Source organism: Oncorhynchus keta, chromosome 9 (genome assembly GCF_023373465.1).
Source record: "Oncorhynchus keta strain PuntledgeMale-10-30-2019 chromosome 9, Oket_V2, whole genome shotgun sequence".
In the NCBI taxonomy this organism is placed as follows: domain Eukaryota; kingdom Metazoa; phylum Chordata; class Actinopteri; order Salmoniformes; family Salmonidae; genus Oncorhynchus; species Oncorhynchus keta.
Genome location: NC_068429.1, coordinates 6,276,829 through 6,292,850, shown reverse-complemented (window position 1 = coordinate 6,292,850; position 16,022 = coordinate 6,276,829). Strand labels below are relative to the sequence as shown.

At 44.9% G+C, this 16,022-nt stretch overlaps 1 protein-coding gene across 1 annotated transcript in view; it reads right to left on the bottom strand.

Annotated features, from left to right (window-relative positions):
- LOC118381220 (cingulin-like protein 1) overlaps window positions 1-14,477 on the bottom strand; it is a 93,751-nt gene extending 79,274 nt beyond the window's left edge. Inside the window, exon 1 of the mRNA XM_052524941.1 lies at window positions 14,462-14,477. The gene's annotated coding sequence lies outside the window, so the exon portion shown is untranslated. The remainder of the gene's footprint in view (window positions 1-14,461) is intronic.
- Between the last annotated feature and the right edge of the window lie 1,545 nt (window positions 14,478-16,022).

The following is a 16,022-nucleotide window of genomic DNA, read 5'->3' as shown; positions in this document are numbered from 1 at the left end:
TCTGGTCTTGTCACAGGCCTACTCTGGTCTTGACACAGGCCTACTCTGGTCTTGTCACAGGCCTACTCTGGTCTTGTCGCAGGCCTACTCTGGTCTTGTCGCAGTCCTACTCTGGTCTTGACACAGGCCTACTCTGGTCTTGTCACAGGCCTACTCTGGTCTTGTCACAGGCCTACTCTGGTCTTGACACAGGCCTACTCTGTTCTTGACACAGGCCTACTCTGTTCTTGACACAGGCCTACTCTGGTCTTGTCGCAGGCCTACTCTGGTCTTGTCACAGGCCTACTCTGGTCTTGTCGCAGGCCTACTCTGGTCTTGTCACAGGCCTACTCTGGTCTTGTCACAGGCCTACTCTGGTCTTGTCGCAGGCCTACTCTGGTCTTGTCGCAGGCCTACTCTGGTCTTGTCACAGGCCTACTCTGGTCTTGTCACAGGCCTACTCTGGTCTTGTCACAGGCCTACTCTGGTTTTGTCACAGGCCTACTCTGGTCTTGTCACAGGCCTACTCTGGTTTTGTCACAGGCCTACTCTGGTCTTGTCGCAGGCCTACTCTGGTCTTGTCGCAGGCCTACTCTGGTCTTGACACAGGCCTACTCTGGTCTTGACACAGGCCTACTCTGGTCTTGACACAGGCCTACTCTGGTCTTGACACAGGCCTACTCTGGTCTTGACACAGGCCTACTCTGGTCTTGTCACAGGCCTACTCTGGTCTTGTCGCAGGCCTACTCTGGTCTTGACACAGGCCTACTCTGGTCTTGACACAGGCCTACTCTGGTCTTGACACAGGCCTACTCTGGTCTGGTCACAGGCCTACTCTGGTCTTGACACAGGCCTACTCTGGTCTTGACAGGGGAGCTCTAGACAACAGCTGGCAGATACAGTGCAGGAAGGCTAGTCTATATGATGACATTATGGATAATAGAGAAAGTGGTTTTATTTGTCAAAACGACAGTCAATCATCATGTCACCAGAATTAGACCCTCTATTTATTGGAAAGGCAGCATCAAGATCACTGCACTTTCACCACCCTGTGACATTTCTAACTTATTTATTCTGTAGCCTAATAAACACTGCAATAAACGGCATGGTTTCCCCGAGTCCTAGAGGGAGGACCACACGCCATATCATGGTGTGACTCCAAGTTTACTTCGATATGATGGTTATTATATATATATTTCCACTGACATTTAATGTTATTAAATAATGTTAATGTTACTGACACAAAAAAGATCACAAACAAATTATCTGTCTGCATTTATAAAATTATTTTAAACACATATATTTATTTTTTATACGGTATGACTTTACTTGCATAAAAAAAGGAAAGAAACATGGCTACTCAATTAACCCATGTCAGAAAAAAAAATATATGTAAATTAGTGTAGCGGAATTACTGCCCGGGGTAGGGGTGGTGGGGGGGGGGGGGTCACTCTCATTCAGATACCACAATAAAAACGGCTAACATTCCTCTCAACCTTATGGCGCAATGTGTAGAATTGCAGGAGATTAGCTGTGAAACTGCTCATTTTCCTCTCTGCCACATGGCAAGATGAGTAAAATTACATGAAATTAGCTATAAATCCTGGTAACTGAATTCAAGGAGGGGAGTTCATTGGAGCAAGTCATAACAGAGGCATGAGGGATCACGGCCGACTGTGAGGCGTAAAGATGTAGGATCTAAATTTGAGCCAGTTTTCTACAGCAAGAAAATGATCCCGCAGCAATAGAAAATGTATAGTTATTACGTAGATTATAATTAATGGTCATCTTTGAATTGGTTGATACATTTTTATTAAAGGGAAGTGGAATCTTCAGAAGCCTTTTTAAATCTAAAATACACTAGAGAAAGTTCCCCTGTAACAGGGTGATCAAATGAAGATCCTACATCTGTAGCTCAGGTGTATCAATGAACTATTCCCCATAAATGGCTGGGCTCTGGCCTGTGCTGCTGTGGAGCTACATGACACGTGGGCGGCAGGAAGCCTAGTGGTTAGAGCGTTTTTGCTTTATCTTGGCCAGGTCGCAATTGTAAATGAGAACTTGTTCTCAACTTGCCTACCAGGTTAAATAAAGGTGAAATAAATCAAATTAAATATCAAATCCCCAAAGCTGACAAGATAAAAATCTGCTGTTCTGCCCCTGACCAAGGCATTTAATCCACTGTTCCCCAGGAGGCTGTCATTGTAAATAAGAATTTGTTCTTAACTGATTTGCCTGGTTAAATAAAGAAAATGTGAACCATAGCTAGGTGGCTCTGGCCTGTGCCGTTCAGAAGCTAATCTAACTCTGCAGGGGAACCACTCCCTGTCACAGCAGTGGATGTTGACTACTGATTAGATAAAACACTAAAGTCAAAGGGCAGAGCACCCCACACTCTTAAAGACGGTATGACTATCTCTGTTCGACCAAGAGGTGGTAAGGCGGAGCACCCCACACTCTTAAAGACGGTATGACTATCTCTGTTCGACCAAGATGTGGTAAGGCGGAGCACCCCACACTCTTAAAGACGGTATGACTATCTCTGCTCGACCAAGAGGTGGTAAGGTGGAGCACCCCACACTCTTAAAGACGGTATGACTATCTCTGTTCGACCAAGAGGTGGTAAGGCGGAGCACCCCACACTCTTAAAGACGGTATGACTATCTCTGTTCGACCAAGAGGTGGTAAGGCGGAGCACCCCACACTCTTAAAGACGGTATGACTATCTCTGTTCGACCAAGAGGTGGTAAGGCGGAGCACCCCACACTCTTAAAGACGGTATGACTATCTCTGCTCGACCAAGAGGTGGTAAGGCGGAGCACCCCACACTCTTAAAGACGGTATGACTATCTCTGCTCGACCAAGAGGTGGTAAGGCGGAGCACCCCACACTCTTAAAGACGGTATGACTATCTCTGCTCGACCAAGAGGTGGTAAGGCGGAGCACCCCACACTCTTAAAGACGGTATGACTATCTCTGCTCGACCAAGATGTCTGTGATGTTTAAAAAACATTGCCATTGACATAGTGTCAAACACAGTTCAAATCTGAACCAACAATCAGATGGAAAATCCAAAAACTTCCTTTATGAGAATCTGACAAATCAAATCTGAGGCCTTTTTGTCGTTGACTCCATTTGTAAAAGCTTTGAACAGCTGCTGCTAATAGTTTGGAAAATTCCAAACTGACTTTTTATTACGGGCCATGTAATTGTGTATGATCTCGTCGGTTTAACGCTAAGCTAACAAGTAAACAAAAGGGTCAGAGATTAGAAGAGCGAAGAGGCTATCCCCTAACAAGTAAACAAAAGGGTCAGAGATTAGAAGAGCGAAGAGGCTATCCCCTAACAAGTAAACAAAAGGGTCAGAGATTAGAAGAGCGAAGAGGCTATCCCCTAACAAGTAAACAAAAGGGTCAGAGATTAGAAGAGCGAAGAGGCTATCCCCTAACAAGTAAACAAAAGGGTCAGAGATTAGAAGAGCGAAGAGGCTATCCCCTAACAAGTGCAGAGACATGTTCACAAAGCTGAGAGCTACACGGTCAATTAGTTAGATGTTCAGGAGTGTCTCGATTCTCTTTAAAGTCTTTAAGGATCTCCTAGAGTCTGATGAAAGATGGCCTCGTCTGGTATGTGGGCTTGGCGTTTGATGACACACTGTGAACACACAGATAATCACATAGGCAGAGTCTAGACTCTCCAGAGAGACTGACATATTCTGTGTTTTTTTTGTACTTGAAGATGTTGCCAGATCTCAGGTCTATACAGGGTTGAGCACTAGGGATGGGCACGCCCACCCACTTCCTCTCCCATCCTCTGTTGCTCCACCCAAACATCAACTCAGAAAAACTGTCAGTGTGTCCCACCAACCTGAGGTTTCTCGGGGTACACACTCGTATAACTAGAATAGGAACACTACCACCGAACTCTCCACCCCCCCTCTCCCCCACCCACCTACCCAAACCCAGCTTCATCAGTCGTAAACAACTGGAGGGACGCCATCTTCTTTCAGATACCAAAGGAACTGAAGAACACAAACAGCTGAAGATGATAAACTCCAATAGAAAAGAACACATTTCTTTGTTCCATCTATTCAAATACTAGAGAGAGATGTTTGATGAGTTGTTGTCTGCGTCGTTATTACCAACACGTTGCAATGATGTCTGTGACATTTGTGAAACAGGTTCCCGAAGTGAGTTAAACCTACAGTATGTTCAACGTGTAACAGCGAAACTCAAAAAAACATCCACTTTTCTATGTCCAGAAGCAAGAAAAGTAGCCCAAGTCTGGCAGCGTTGGAGATCTTTAGTAAAAAGGACCTCTGCTCCTCCGAGTAGAGCCTTGTACGGGCATGAATTTTAAGCCCTACCCATGCCAGCGATGTTCAGGCCCTACCCTACCCAGGCCCGATTACTTCTGCCAGGCCCTGCCCAAAACAGAAATCAGAAATAACTTCCCCCTTTAGTATCCGTTAGCTGCTTGTCTATGTGTCCCTCACTCCCTGCTCTGCATGCGCTCTGTGCGTGACTCCCTGCTCTGCATGCGCTCTGTGCGTGACTCCCTGCTCTGCATGCGCTCTGTGCGTGACTCTGCTTCTATGAATATCCATAGTAACGCCTCTACTTGCTGTTCCGCTCAATGACGAGACAGAGAGCAGTTAGCTATAAACTAGCTACCTTTCATCATTCGAAACTCTGTCAAAACTCAAGGCACATGTTTATTATTTTAGGTAAAATAATATCTCCTGTGGACTCAATGTTCTGGTTTTATATTTGATGAGGTTAAAGCACTTCTAACACCACGATACGTACTGTGCAGCAGAGCACAAACAAACGGCTCAGCTTCAAGATGTTAATGATCAATTCAGTGATACCCAAGCCCTGCCCGTACCCTAGTTATTGATGAATAAACAGGCTCTACCCGGCCCTGACCTGATGTATAATGTTGTGGCCCATCGGGCTCAGGTTGCGTAGCAGAGCTCTACTTCCAAGAACCAAGAGGATTAAGGGCTCTATGTTCCTCCATGAACCAAGAGGATTAAGGACCCCTATGTTCCTCCAGAAACGAAGAGGATTAAGGGCCCTATGTTCCTCCAGGAACCAAGAGGATTAAGGCCCCTATGTTCCTCCAGGAACCAAGAAGATTAAGGGCCCCTATGTTCCTCCAGGAACCAAGAGGATTAAGGGCCCTATGTTCCTCCAGGAACCAAGAGGATTAAGGCCCCTATGTTCCTCCATAAACCAAGAGGATTAAGGGCCCTATGTTCCTCCAGGAACCAAGAAGATTAAGGGCCCCTATGTTCCTCCAGGAACCAAGAGGATTAAGGCCCCTATGTTCCTCCATAAACCAAGAGGATTAAGGGCCCTATGTTCCTCCAGGAACCAAGAAGATTAAGGGCCCCTATGTTCCTCCAGGAACCAAGAGGATTAAGGGCCCCTATGTTCCTCCAGGAACCAAGAGGATTAAGGGCCCTATGTTCCTCCATGAACCAAGAGGATTAAGGGCCATATGTTCCTTCAGGAACCAAGAGGATTAAGGGCCCTATGTTCCTCCAGGAACCAAGAGGATTAAGGGCCCCTATGTTCCTTCAGGAACCAAGAGGCTTAAGGGCCATATGTTCCTTCAGGAACCAAGAGGATTAAGGGCCATATGTTCCTTCAGGAACCAAGAGGATTAAGGCCCCTATGTTCCCCAGGAACCAAGAGGATTAAGGACCCTATGTTCCTCCATGAACCAAGAGGATTAAGGGCCATATGTTCCTTCAGGAACCAAGAGGATTAAGGACCCTATGTTCCTCCATGAACCAAGAGGATTAAGGGCCATATGTTCCTTCAGGAACCAAGAGGATTAAGGGCCCCTAAAAGAGTAAGAAAGTATGTTCAAAGCAACAACAGCAGGAGGTGTGGTTCAAAACTAGCTACCCTCTTACCCTGCATCAGAGTTAGATAGAGAATGTGACCGATGACAATCCAACACTAAAACAAAACAAAGACTAATGCTACATCCCAAATGGCATCCTAATCCATATATAGTGCACTACTTTTGACCAGGACCCATAAGGCTCCAGCCAAAGGTAGTGTACTATATAGGGAATAGGGTACCAATTGAGACTCAAGCAAAATCCCTAATGAATTCTGAGGCAAGATAATTAATGTAAAATATATCACTAGCCACTTTATACAATGCTACTTAATATAATGTTTACTTACCCTACATTACTCATCTCATATGTATATGTATATACTGTACTCTATATCATCTACTGCATCTTTATGTAATACATGTATCACTAGCCACTTTAAACTATGCCACTTTGTTTACATACTCATCTCATATGTATATACTGTACTCTATATCATCTACTGCATCTTGCCGATGCCGCTCTCTACCATCACTTATTCATATATCTTTATGTACATATTCTTTATCCCTTTACACTTGTGTGTATGAAGTAGCAGTTTTGGAATTGTTAGTTAGATTACTCGTTGTTTATTACTGCATTGTCGGAACTAGAAGCACAAGCATTTTGCTACACTCGCATTAACATCTGCTAATCATATGTACATTTGATTTGATTTGATTTTGATTTGAGATACACCACGAGGTGACGACACAGTGTGGCGGTTGGATGTTTAGTTTCATATTCAGTACCTGACAGAGAGATGGGCAAGTCTATGCAAGACTATTAGTTGATAAAAGATAAGATAGTAACAGCCCAAACAAACTCCCGTGTAAACAATCTCACACTTAAAGAATGAGTAACATGCACGATTACCTATTATCCATTATGGAACTGCGCACTGTATATCAGAATTTCGTCACACATTTTCGTTACACACATCAAGCCACACCACAGATATATACATATGGGTCCGTGGTTGAGTTCCTGCTGCTGTGTAATCTAAAATAACCCTGACCCTAACCGTGACATCACAGATAACGACATTAAGGAGGATGGGATCGGTCCCCGCGTTAAACAACGTGCAAACTTGTAAAGACAATTAGATAGCATACGTTAAGGCGTCGTAAGCGCTACATTACAGTTTCGCAAATCGTTCATAAGCGTGTGTCATACTCTATAAATGACGCATCAACATACATAGTGCTTTATGTCACATGTCGGGGGTTGTTAGGTCACCGTTTATTCTCACAGGTCTACGATGTGGACTAACTGGGTCTGACTGAACTAACACATGATTCAGCTATGTCCTTCAAGGGTCAAGTGTGTTTTGGCTTTGCCTAAAGTAACTCTGACATACAATACCAGCCCAGCAGACACCCTCATTCTCTACATACCAGCAGACACCCTCATTCTCTACATACCAGCCCAGCAGACACCCTCATTCTCTACATACCAGCAGACACCCTCATTCTCTACATACCAGCAGACACCCTCATTCTCTACATACCAGCCCAGCAGACACCCTCATTCTCTACATACCAGCCCAGCAGACACCCTCATTCTCTACATACCAGCCCAGCAGACACCCTCATTCTCTACATACCAGTCCAGCAGACACCCTCATTCTCTACATACCAGCTTAGCAGAAACCCTCATTCTCTACATACCAGTCCAGCAGACACCCTCATTCTCTACATACCAGCCCAGCAGACACCCTCATTCTCTACATACCAGCAGACACCCTCATTCTCTACATACCAGCAGACACCCTCATTCTCTACATACCAGCAGACACCCTCATTCTCTACATACCAGCCCAGCAGACACCCTCATTCTCTACATACCAGCAGACACCCTCATTCTCTACATACCAGCCCAGCAGACACCCTCATTCTCTACATTCCAGCCCAGCAGACACCCTCATTCTCTACATACCAGCCCAGCAGACACCCTCATTCTCTACATACCAGCCCAGCAGACACCCTCATTCTCTACATACCAGCTTAGCAGACACCCTCATCCTCTACATAAAAGCTTAGCAGAAACCCTCATTCTCTACATACCAGTCCAGCAGAAACCCTCATTCTCTACATACCAGTCCAGCAGAAACCCTCATTCTCTATATACCAGCTTAGCAGACACTCTCATTCTCTACATACCAGTCCAGCAGAAACCCTCATTCTCTATATACCAGCTTAGCAGACACCCTCATTCTCTACATACCAGTCCAGCAGAAACCCTCATTCTCTACATACCAGCCCAGCAGACACCCTCATTCTCTACATACCAGCCCAGCAGACACCCTCATTCTCTACATACCAGCTTAGCAGACACCCTCATCCTCTACATAAAAGCTTAGCAGAAACCCTCATTCTCTACATACCAGTCCAGCAGAAACCCTCATTCTCTACATACCAGTCCAGCAGAAACCCTCATTCTCCACATACCAGCCCAGCAGACACCCTCATTCTCTACATACTTACAGTACATCTTTCCCTTGCACAATTTAGTCTGTCTGTACTCTCACGGTCACTGTGGTTGACTAGTATTTTTTTTTTTAACTGACAAATCAAATGTGATTTAGATACCATAACTGAAACTGCCCAAAATGGTTTTTATTCAATGAATTGTGTTCTCCCACTGCACGAGGGTGAAAGTATTGCACTATATAAGGAATAGTGTGCCATTTGGGATGCAGACAGTGTGCCATTTGGGATGCAGACAGTGTGCCATTTGGGATGCAGACAGTGTCTACAAACACACCACCGTGGACTTGTCCACTCAGTGCATCACTGAGTTGGTGATTGGCACATTATATACAACGGGTATGTCTAATCTTGAATGCTGATTGGTTAAAACCGCATTCCAGCCGGTGTCAATTCCACAAGTTACCACCGGCTAAATCTATGACGTGGAAAAGCCCATTTACTCTGTTCCATCTGACTGTGCAATCCAATGTCTCATCAGCCCAGCCAGGCAATTTATAACCTTGATCTCCACTATAAAAAGCATCTAGACATTATATCACATTTCTTTTAGACTAACATTTAGTTTTCAACAGCGGAGATTTGTATAAACCTTACTGTCTGTCTGTCTGACATTTGCAACGTTGTTTCAATAATGAAAATGTGTTTTCCAGCTGTACCATAGTACTGAACATGTTGGGACAAGATAAATAGGCAGGCAACGTTTCTCAGCCAGTCTAAATCATGAATCAGCTGGCATTATTTTTATGGATATATACAAAGAAATGTCAATTGAAAAAATGTCAAACGAAACAAAGTGCAGCTAGTTTGAAGTCTTTCCAGCTTCAGTTTGAAGTGATTGTGGTGGCTGTGTTGTTGGCTGTGTTGTTGGCTGTGTTGTTGGCTAGCTCCTCTGAACAACAGTGTCCAGCTTCAGTTTGAAGTGATTGTGTTAGCTGTGTTGTTAGCTGTGTTGTTAGCTGTGTTGTTAGCTGTGTTGTTAGCTGTGTTGTTGGCTGTGTTGTTAGCTGTGTTGTTGGCTGTGTTGTTAGCTGTGTTGTTGGCTGTGTTGTTAGCTGTGTTGTTGGCTGTGTTGTTAGCTGTGTTGTTGGCTGTGTTGTTAGCTGTGTTGTTGGCTAGCTCCTCTGAACAACAGTGTCCTGACGAGAGCACATTTTCTATGCCAGGCGAAATCGTGTCTCATTAGTTCATTGTTATGGATGTATCCATATAAATGTCACTAGAAAACCGCTTAAACAAATGCAGCTACTGTTGTTATTCTGTCTGTTTGATGTGACTGTAAGTTAGCTGTAGTTGGCTAGCTAGCAAGCAAGGGATAAGAACGTTGACAGCCAGTATGGCAATGGAACACTTAGACCAAACGACTGGGTCGCGTCCATAGATACAGAACAAAAAGACTGAACAACTCTTGCAACCGAGCCAATAGAACGAACGACCAGCCGGCTTGGATAGGAACTTTGGATTTGTGTCGGGACTATATCTTGTGGAAGGATGAAATAGTATGAATAAATTCATCAAAATAACGTTAATGAAAAATATGTCAATCTTTATTTTTAATATGTTGGTGTACCGGATGTGAAACGACTAGCTAGTTAGCGGTGGTGAGCGCTAAATACGTCACTTGAACAGTTAGCTGTCTGTTGGCATATGAACAGTTAGCATATGAATAGTTAGCTGTCTGTTAACATATGAACAGTTAGCATATGAACAGTTAGCTGTCTGTTAGCATATGAACAGTTAGCTGTCTGTTAGCATATGAACAGTTAGCTGTCTGTTCGCATATGAACAGTTCCTTTGTTCCTCTGTCTGTTCCTTTGTGTCACCCAACACAAAATGAATGTTAGCATTTCCAGAGGAAGTAATGGAGGAAGTGTGAGGACGGGGGGGGGGGGGGGGGTGAGCTGAGATAATTGTATCTGTACATAACAACACACCCTTTTCATTACTATTTGACAGTTATTCTAAACTTAAATATGAAAATCCTCTGAACAAGGTGAGATGTACGCACGGTTGTAATCGTCAAATGCTTCATGTAAAGAGCAGTCCCCTTTGACTGAGTGGAGAACAAAAGGATCCTAACAGGTCCTGTTTCCACGGTCTTCTGTTTCGACAGAATGAAAAAAAACTGTGACCTGCCAGGTGCTGATGATGTGATCATGGAGCAAGTTGCAGGCTCTTTCTCTCTCCTGTGTCGAGGGACTGTTTTGTGTTTGCATAGTGCTAATACTTGAAAGCACCTAAATCTTGATTAATAGCACATCACTGTTCACATAGCTCTGCTCTACAGTAATTTAGGCAGGTAGGTAGGTAGGTAGGTAATCAGGGCGGGAGGGAGTCTCAGATATATGCGTGGGTTGCTGGTAGACCTATCTCTTCCTTCCTGTGGGAGTGAAATGGAGACCTATTGATGTGCTACCAACACGTCTTACTCAGTAACAGTTTAATGAAAACCACACATTTGGGTTGACAGATAATCATCCTTTAGTCTTCTCACTTCTTCAGGAGTCTTCAACCGTGACAAATAATTCCCACCACATCTCGTCATTAGCGCTGAAAACAACGGCATGCTACTTTGGATTACCACAGGGTTTCCTGAAATACTGTTCATATCTCCAAGCCGTTACCACAGTAGCCTTGTCTGCATAGGCCTACAGTAGCCTTGTCTGTACAGGCCTACAGTAGCCTTGTCTGCACAGGCCATACAGTAGCCTTGTCTGCATAGACCTACAGTAGCCTTGTCTGCATAGGCCTACAGTAGCCTTGTCTGTACAGGCCTACAGTAGCCTTGTCTGTATAGACCTACAGTAGCCTTGTCTGTACAGGCCTACAGTAGCCTTGTCTGCATAGGCCTACAGTAGCCTTGTCTGTACAGGCCTACAGTAGCCTTGTCTGTACAGGCCTACAGTAGCCTTGTCTGTATAGACCTACAGTAGCCTTGTCTGAACAGGCCTACAGTAGCCTTGTCTGCAGAGACCTACAGTAGCCTTGTCTGCATAGACCTACAGTAGCCTTGTCTGCATAGACCTACAGTAGCCTTGTCTCTACAGGCCTACAGTAGCCTTGTCTGTACAGGCCTACAGTAGCCTTGTCTGTACAGGCCATACAGTAGCCTTGTCTGTACAGGCCTACAGTAGCCTTGTCTGTACAGGCCTACAGTAGCCTTGTCTGTACAGGCCTACAGTAGCCTTGTCTGCATAGACCTACAATAGCCTTGTCTGCACAGGCCTACAGTAGCCTTGTCTGTACAGGCCTACAGTAGCCTTGTCTGTACAGGCCTACAGTAGCCTTGTCTGTACAGGCCTACAGTAGCCTTGTCTGCATAGACCTACAGTAGCCTTGTCTGTACAGGCCTACAGTAGCCTTGTCTGTACAGGCCTACAGTAGCCTTGTCTGTACAGGCCTACAGTAGCCTTGTCTGTACAGGCCTACAGTAGCCTTGTCTGCATAGACCTACAGTAGCCTTGTCTGTACAGGCCTATAGTAGCCTTGTCTGCATAGGCCTACAGTAGCCTTGTCTGCATAGGCCTACCGTAGCCTTGTCTGTACAGGCCTACAGTAGCCTTGTCTGTACAGGCCTACAGTAGCCTTGTATGCATAGGCCTACAGTAGCCTTGTCTGCATAGGCCTACAGTAGCCTTGTCTGTACAGGCCTACAGTAGCCTTGTCTGTACAGGCCTACAGTAGCCTTGTCTGCATAGGCCTACCGTAGCCTTGTCTGCACAGGCCTACAGTAGCCTTGTCTGTACAGGCCTACAGTAGCCTTGTCTGTACAGGCCTACAGTAGCCTTGTCTGCATAGGCCTACAGTAGCCTTGTCTGCATTGGCCTACAGTAGCCTTGTCTGTACAGGCCTACAGTAGCCTTGTCTGTACAGGCCTACAGTAGCCTTGTCTGCATAGGCCTACCGTAGCCTTGTCTGTACAGGCCTACAGTAGCCTTGTCTGTACAGGCCTACAGTAGCTTTGTCTGCATAGGCCTACCGTAGCCTTGTCTGCATTGGCCTACAGTAGCCTTGTCTGTACAGGCCTACAGTAGCCTTGTCTGTACAGGCCTACAGTAGCCTTGTCTGCATAGGCCTACCATAGCCTTGTCTGTACAGGCCTACAGTAGCCTTGTCTGTACAGGCCTACAGTAGCTTTGTCTGCATAGGCCTACAGTAGCCTTGTCTGTACAGGCCTACAGTAGCCTTGTCTGTACAGGCCTACAATAGCTTTGTCTGCATAGGCCTACAGTAGCCTTGTCTGTACAGGCCTACAGTAGCCTTGTCTGTACAGGCCTACAGTAGCCTTGTCTGTACAGGCCTACAGTAGCTTTGTCTGCATAGGCCTACAGTAGCCTTGTCTGTACAGGCCTACAGTAGCCTTGTCTGTACAGGCCTACATTAGCTTTGTCTGCATAGGCCTACAGTAGCCTTGTCTGTACAGGCCTACAGTAGCCTTGTCTGTACAGGCCTACAGTAGCCTTGTATGTACAGGCCTACAGTAGCTTTGTCTGCATAGGCCTACAGTAGCCTTGTCTGTACAGGCCATACAATAGCCTTGTCTGTACAGGCCTACAGTAGCTTTGTCTGCATAGGCCTACAGTAGCCTTGTCTGTACAGGCCTACAGTAGCCTTGTCTGTACAGGCCATACAGTAGCCTTGTCTGAAGCCACTTCTGCTCAATTTACTCCAACATGCTTTTACTGCTACAGACTGAAAATACATTTACTTTAAAACCGCTTAATTAACTTCTCAACTAAGCAATGGCAAAAACAAGGGGCCACTACATTCAAACTAATCCCCGGTACATGTTAATAACCGTGTATTAAAGTAGGAATAAGGAGGTAGAGAGAGACCCTGGTGGGTACAGCATTAGCAGCCACCAGAGAGAGATTGTCCCAAATCCCACCCTATTCCCTATATAGCGCACTGCTTTTGACCAGAGCTCTATGGTAACCTGGTTAAAAGTAGTGCACTATAAAGGGAATAGGGTGCCATTTCAGAAACTAGTCCTATTCAAGTTCAGCTGGTCGGTGTACTCCTTTATTTGCTTGGTCGTGTGAAAGAAAATAATGTCCCCCCCGTTTATACATTAGAAGAGACTCAGAAAAGGCTGACCCAGTCACTTCCACGTTCACCCTGTCACTTTCACCCAGTCACTTTCACCCAGTCACTTTCACCCTGTCACTTTCCCCCTGTCACTTTCACCCTGTCACTTTCACCCTGTCACTTTCACCCTGTCACTTTCACCCTGTCACTTTCACCCAGTCACTTTCACCCAGTCACTTTCACCCAGTCACTTTCACCCAGTCACTTTCACCCTGTCACTTTAATTGTCACTTTCCCCTTTTCAACCAGTCATGTTCACTGTCTGTTGCAATACCTACAAGTATCCTAGATCAACAAATCTCTCTTTTTCAGGTTACGGGTTGGCTAGCCACTCTTTGAACAGAACATCTCGAGCTATGTCTAGCCTATACAAAAGGAAGGGTTGGCATTTGTCATGACAAGAAGGTTAAATTAAAATGTCAAACAAAAACGACACCTTTTATAACTCAAGCAGAGGAACTTTTCCAGGCTATATCACGTTCAATAATTAAACCGTACCGTTTTTCTTTTTCTTTCGACGGGTAACATATAGGCCTATATACTGTCATACCGCATTCCCATGTGGCGTCTGTCTGTGTTTTCCCTCTGATTATCTGTGTATTAGTCAAGGTATTCTGTTATCACAGAGTGCAGAGTAGTCCATAGAAGAACAGACGCATGGTCTAATAATACTACAATAATAATAATAATAATAATAATATATAATAATACATTTATAATAATACCCAAATCTCAAAGATGTACAATACGCCATAGGATAAGGTTCATTATTTAACGCTTTGTTCAAATCTGTCACCATACATTTCAGCCAGAGTTTGTTGTCTGACCTGTAAAAAAACTCCAATGTGTATAGCTGGTAAAATCACATTCATTTACGTAACATAATTGTAATTCTTACACGTTACACGCAACTGTATAGGATTACAAATTGATATAAGCGGAAAGTTCAGTCCTTTATCAGTTCAAATAGACCCCAGCGGTTAGGGAAAAAATGCGCTTCTTGACTTACCTTTTTCGTTTACCGTGAGAGCGCGCGCCCAAGATTAGAAGTAAACGGAATCCTCGTGGTGCTGGACGGTAACACCCGTGCAGTTGCCTCAGAGGAAGGCGTTAACATACCTGACGCACGCAGCGCAGCACAGCTCAGCCTGTCACTCACAGTGTGGCGTGTAGGTAGGTCCCTGTAACTAGGTGATATTGGCCTCAATATGTCGCCGTAAAATGATTTAGCGTTACGCTAATTGCCTGGAGGTATTTGGTGAAGTTGCTGTAGTTGTGATTCTCAAGGCACCCCTACATTCTAACATGTTTGGAATTCCGAATTATTCTGTACATAAATCGGAGACACTCTATTTAGTACGATATGTTAAGTTTCATATGGTATGTAATTAATTTGTGGATGTCCATCTTCCATTTCGTATGATATGTTAGGTAATTGCAATTGGTAGAGTATGTTACTGATTAGCAAAACGTACAATATGCTATGAATTTAAGTTTGTTGTGGGTAACTTTAGCTAGGTGTCTAACGCTAAGTTTAAGGTTAAAGAAAGAGTTGGGGGAAGGGTTAGCTAACATGCTAAGTAGTTGCAAAGTAGCAAGTAGTTAAAGGTTTTACATAAGTTTTCAGACCCTTTACTCAGTACTCTGTTGAAGCACCTTTAGCAGCAATTACAGCCTTGAGTTTTCTTGGGTTTGACGCTACAAGCTTGGCACGCCTGTATTTGGGTAGTTTCTCCCATTCTTCTCTGCAGATCCTCTCAAACTCTGTCAGGTTGGATGGGGAGCGTCACTGCACAGCTATTTTCAGGTCTCTCCAGAGATGTTTGATTGGGTTCAAGTCAGGGTTCTGGCTGGGCCACTCAAGTTCATTCAGAGACTTGTCCCGAAGCCACTTCTGCCTTGTCTTGGCTGTGTGCTTAGGGTCGTTGTCCTGTTGGAAGGTGAACCTTCGCCCCAGTCTGAGGTCCTGAGCACTCTGGAGCAGGTTTTCATCAAGGATCTCTCTGTACTTTGCTTATCTTTCCCTCGATCCTGACTAGTCTCCCAGTCCCTACCGCTGAAAAACATCTCCACAGCATGATGCTGCCACCACCATGCTTCACCGTAGGGATGGTGCCAGGTTTCCTCCAGACGTGATGCTTGGCATTCAGGCCAAAAAGTTCAATCTTGGTTTCATCAGACCAGAGAATCTTGTTTCTTATGTTCTGAGAGTCTTTAGGTGTCTTTTGGCAAACTCCAAGCAGGCTGTCATGTGCCTTTTACTGAGGAGTGGCTTCCTTCTGGCCAATCTACCATATTGGCCTGATTGGTGGAGTGCTGCAGAGATGGTTGTCCTTCTGGAAGGTTCTCCCACCTCCACAGAGGAACTCTAGAGCTTTGTCAGAGTGACCATCGGGTTCTTGGTCACCTCCCTGACCAAGGCCCTTCTACTCCGATTGCTTGGTGTTTCCAAACGTCTTCCATTTATGAATGTTGGAGACCACTGTGTTCTTGGGGACCTAAAATGATGCCGACATTTTTTGGTACCCTTCCTCAGATCTGTGCCTCGACACAATGCTGTCTCAGAGATC